The sequence below is a fragment of the Rattus rattus genome, chromosome 17 (assembly GCF_011064425.1).
Source record: "Rattus rattus isolate New Zealand chromosome 17, Rrattus_CSIRO_v1, whole genome shotgun sequence".
In the NCBI taxonomy this organism is placed as follows: Eukaryota; Metazoa; Chordata; class Mammalia; order Rodentia; family Muridae; genus Rattus; species Rattus rattus.
The window spans coordinates 4539803-4544763 of NC_046170.1; positions in this window are offsets into that span (position 1 = coordinate 4539803).

Consider the following 4961-nt stretch of genomic DNA (forward strand, 5'->3'; position numbering starts at 1 on the left):
TCATGGTGTCTCTTCACAGCAATAGAGATCCTAAGACAGTGTCCTTGGCAAGGACATATACCAGGGCTGCTTGCTAGACAGCTCTACAGTAGTGTTTTAGAGCTGGGAGGGAGAGACCTACCTCTGAGGGCCATGATGGTTTCCATGATGACTGGTTACTCCTTAGCTCTCTGACTCCCAACACAGGCACTGGGTAGCCAGGCCAGGATACTTGCTCCAGGTTGGGTGAGCTGCTGGCAAAGTGGGTTCTGTTGCCCAAGTTATACCATGTTGGGGTCGTAGAATGAATAGGGAGTGAGTTCTGCTGTTTGTTGTTACCTCATGGTACCCCCGTGTCCCCAGTTTAGACAGTGGCTCTCAGCCTAGGATACAAGTAGTTTCCTGAGGCTTAGACTTATTGGCAGTGGCTGTAAGGTGAGCATAACGATGCTCTCCAGCAGGGTGAAGGAGGTGAGTGAGAGTGGGCAGAGAAACCAAGGCCATCTGGTGTAAGCAGAACGGGGCAAGCCCATCCTGCAGATAAGATCATGCAGGGAGCCAGGGGGCTGTCAGAGAGATCTGCATACATCCCCCTCCCGACCTGTTAGCAGCACTCCCTTTCTGTGGGTCTGAATCTGCACCACGGCCACTGAAACCTGGGCTTTGATCCGACCCTACACAGTGTGACTGAGATTTACCATGGTACCTATTGTCACTTTCGGGCAAACTTGTGCCGCATGTCCTGTCCCCACTCCATTGTGGTCCTCTGACCGCAGCAGGTCAGCAACTGTCGTTTTGGTTTGCCAGATGCTCTAAGCTCAGGCTGACTTCTGTGCCTTTGTGTCTGTTACACTGCAGACCGCCTTGCTGCTGGCCTTGGCTAACCACCTGTGCTCACCAGATCCATTGCTGGTATTCACTCTGAGATGGTGTTGCTGTTGTGCTCTGAGTGTCGGCTTGATATAAAGTAGTTACCAAGTGGCACCATATTGACTGCCTCTGGCTTGGCTGTGATCAAGAGGCACTTAGGGCCATATTTGCTCCAGGTTAAATAAAACGTCTCATGGCTTCTAGTGTGTGTATTCACACGGCATGGAGTACTGAGAGGAAGCATCGGGACGAACCTCTGTCTCTGAAGGCATTACCGCTCCACTGAACTCTCTGTCCATATTAGGAACAGCCTCCTTCCTACCCAAACTGTCCCAGGATGGCGAGTTCTTGTGCAAACAGACAGAAGTTCAAACAACTCTGATCTGTGCAGGACTCGTTCCCTCTTAGCAAATATTTATGTGCTGAGAGGGAGGGGTGGGCTCACGTGGCTAGGCTGCTTGGCTCACGTGGCCTCACAGCTGGCTTCCCTCCTGTGACCACCTCAGCCCCGTCCTCATTGCTGACAGGGAGTCATCACTGTCCTGCTTTTGCAGATGAGGAAACTGAAGTGGTTCAACGGAGGGCTGAGTTTTAGCTGCTGGTTGGACAGACAGTAGAAGCAGCCATGGCAGCTTCCTACTCTTGGCAAGACTCTTCCTGTACCACTTCTGCCTCATCACTTCCTGCCTGGCTCTGTCCTCCCTGGACCCCATACTACTGTCCAGCAGTCCTGGGCAGATTCCAGCTGGCCAACCTCTTGCAGACCAGAGTCCCTAGTCTAGATGTGGAGAACAGGTCTCCTGTGCCAACTATCAGAGCTCTGCCGTGTTTCAGTGCTGTCCCTTCAGACAGTGAAGACACAGAGGAGTAGACAAAGGACAGAGATGGGCAGAGCTGAAAACACAGAGGGGGGGGAGGGAGAGAGAGAGAGAGTTAAAGATTGAATTAGAGGCATAGGGAAGAGAGGGATGGTGATGGAGATGGAGGGGAAGAGGGCAGAGTTGGACAGGGACACTCAGAAGGCCAGGCCACCCCCCACATTGGGTCGTCATCTTTGCCACCTCTTCCTATTGTCTTACTGCCACCTATTTCATCCCAGACCCAGAAACACCTGTCTGAGGTTGGGAGACTGCATGAGGGTTGGAAAGGGAGGGCCCGGGGCTCCTGATCATGTGACAATCCTGTAGGTCGCAGTGCCTTCTTCTGTCACGTGAGACTCCGTGGCCTGGTGTATCAGGCTCTGGGGGACAGACTCCAGAGAAGGTTCCCATGCTCTCTGTCTCTACCGGTCACACCCTCCAGCTGCGGGACAGTCTCAGGGTTTATCCCAGGCCCTGCTGCTGTCGGTGAATAAATATGTACCACACAAGGGAGTCCTGGGGAATGTTGCCCTCTCCATTAAATAAGCAGATGTCATAGAGGAGAACAGCCCCTGAGTATCTCCTGTACTTTCTCTTCACTACCCTCCCCAGAGCAGGACACATGGCACAGGAGTGTGTGAGGACCTTTCTGGGGGCTTCTCTTCCAGTGGGTAAAACGGGGTACCAAAGACTTGATCAGCAAGGAACCCCCTTGGACACTGAGACTGACCAGAACTCATCATAATCTGCATGTGTGCGTGTGTGAACATTCTGGAGGACCATCCTGGCTCTGAGGGTGCACAGTGGGGTCCCAGAAAAACACCTCTTAAGAACTGTGTGAATTTGGACAGGTCGCTTGGTCTTTCCGAGCCTAAGTTATTTTCTGTATTATGTATCCTGTTAAGTTGTTGTGTGGTTTTGTGAATCCTGAGATTTGCTGGAGAAAAACCAATCCCACCTTTTTGGGCCAAATTTAAAGCAAGCTTTATTAAATATACTTTTTAAAGAATTATTTATTTTATGTATGAGTACACTGTAGTTGTCTTCAGACACACCAGAAGAAGGCATTGGATCTCCTTACAGATGGTTGAGAGCCACCGTGTGGTTGCTGGGAATTGAACTTAGGACCTCTGGAAGAGCAGTCAGTGCTCTTAACCACTGAGTCATCTTCCCAGCCCTGCTTTATTAAATATTAAGTACTGACCAAGAGATGGACTTTGGTTAGGGCCATACCCTAGAATTTCCCAGCTTAAACGACCAGGAATTACATGTTGCATGGGTTTATAAGGACAAAACTAGAGGCCTCTGTACTTTCCCATGAGGCTTTGTTATTCTTCAAGAACTACAACTCTTAACATTTCAGGAAGTTACCTAGCCCTTGGGCAGGTGGGGCTTACAGTTTATAGGTCATGGATATGGTGTCTAAGACTGGCTTCCAGTAACTACCGTGTTTTCAGACTCTGTACCACTGACACCCAGAAATGTCACCCTCCCTGTTGGAGAGGGCTGCCCTGCCCACTTGGAGTGCTTGTCTACCCATCAGATGCCAGCAGCATCCTTCAGTTGTAACAACCAAAAGTGTCACTCGACATTGGCAAATTGACACTGGCTGTGAGGTACACAACTGTAAGCATTTCCAATAATTAGATTTTTTTAAAAAATTTGGGGTGTGTGACATGCTTATGTATGTGCCCATTTGTGTGGGGTCAGAGGTTAATGTCAGGTCTCTACCTTATTTTTTGAGAAAGTGTCTCTCACTGAACTTGTAGCTCACTAGTTTGACAAGGCTAGAAACTCTCGGGTTGTCTTTTCTTCTTGGTGCTGGGATTACAGTCCCGCATCACAATACCCAGTTGTTTAAGTGGGTGGTGAGCATTTGAACTCAGGTCCTATGCTTGCAAAGCAAGAGCTTTAATGACAGAGCCATCTCCCAGGTCGAGAATGATTTTTTAAAAGGCCACTGAGAAGACAGCCATAGTGTTGGACGCCAACGAGCTATGTACAAAAAGAATGCCCTTCCCACAAAATAGCTGGCAACACAGGATAACACGGGGACTTGGGGCGATGAGACCTGGGAGAAACTGTGGTGTTTGGATGGGTGAGCAGGCATTCTCAGCCTGGATTTGACCCTGACCCCTCTGACCCTCCACCTACTCCTGTCTCCAGTGACAACATTAATTAATACTTCACACCGTGACCAGAAACTTCCCAGGGATGTGTTGCAGGACTTCAGTTCCCGGTTTTTATAGTTGTTTCCTGGCCCATCCTACCGCCCGCACTCTTGGTCTGGTGGCCTCTTCTACCTTAAGTCACTGCTGGCTGGCAGGAGCCCTGCACCCGTCTTCCTCTGACCTTTTCTGCCACCCCTTGTGCTGCAGAGCTCTGTGATGACACTGGGCCCCAAGGATATCCCAGGAGATTCTTTTAGTCCCTTTGACTGATTAATTCTGTGAGCGGGATGGAGCCAGGCTTTCTAGCTGTTAGGCAAGGGTTTCCTTTGTTTCTGACAGCCTACCTGTTACCCAGGCTGACCTGGAACTTGCTGTGTTGTTGAGGACGACCTTCTACTCTTTACTCTTTTGTCTCCGCTCCTGGACTTGGGATCGCAGGTCTATCTCCACGTAGATTTATTCAATCACACCACAGTGGGTTGCAGAGTGGCGATGTGTGTCCCCAACCTGGGCACACTGATCTTGTCTTTCTGAGCCCCACTTTTCCCTTGGAAATTGAGGCAGGGAGTGCTAGGATCTTTCAGGATAGAGGCTGCTGTACCTGTCCCCTCTGGCAGGGCAGTAGCTCCAGCTTGTTCTTCAGTCCCCCAGATGAGTGGCACCCCAAGGCTCACATGGCGTTCATTTAGCCTGTCAGTCATGTTGACATCTCCTTTCTGCCCCCTCCGCCCAGCATGTCACTGTATGTGAGTGGGATGTTGAGTGGGTGCTGGGTGCCAGCAGGGGTAGCTCCTAGGAGACAGGCGTTGATGAGCACAGTTCCCCAAGATCATTACCCTTCTGGACCTAGAAGAGAGCAGGCAGATCCCCTTTGGGGCAGAGCTGCCTAGCCCCAGCTTTCAGGAGTTTCTAATAAGTGCGGGGTAGAGGCTGGGCCTTTTGCATACAATGAAAGCTGCAGCTTCCAAGGCCTCAAGTTCATTATCTCTGTGTTGAGCTTCTATCAGCTGTCAGCCTCCCAGGGTGCAGAGAAGAGGATTCCATTAGCAGCTCCCGGGGAGCTTTAAGAATGTCCCCACGG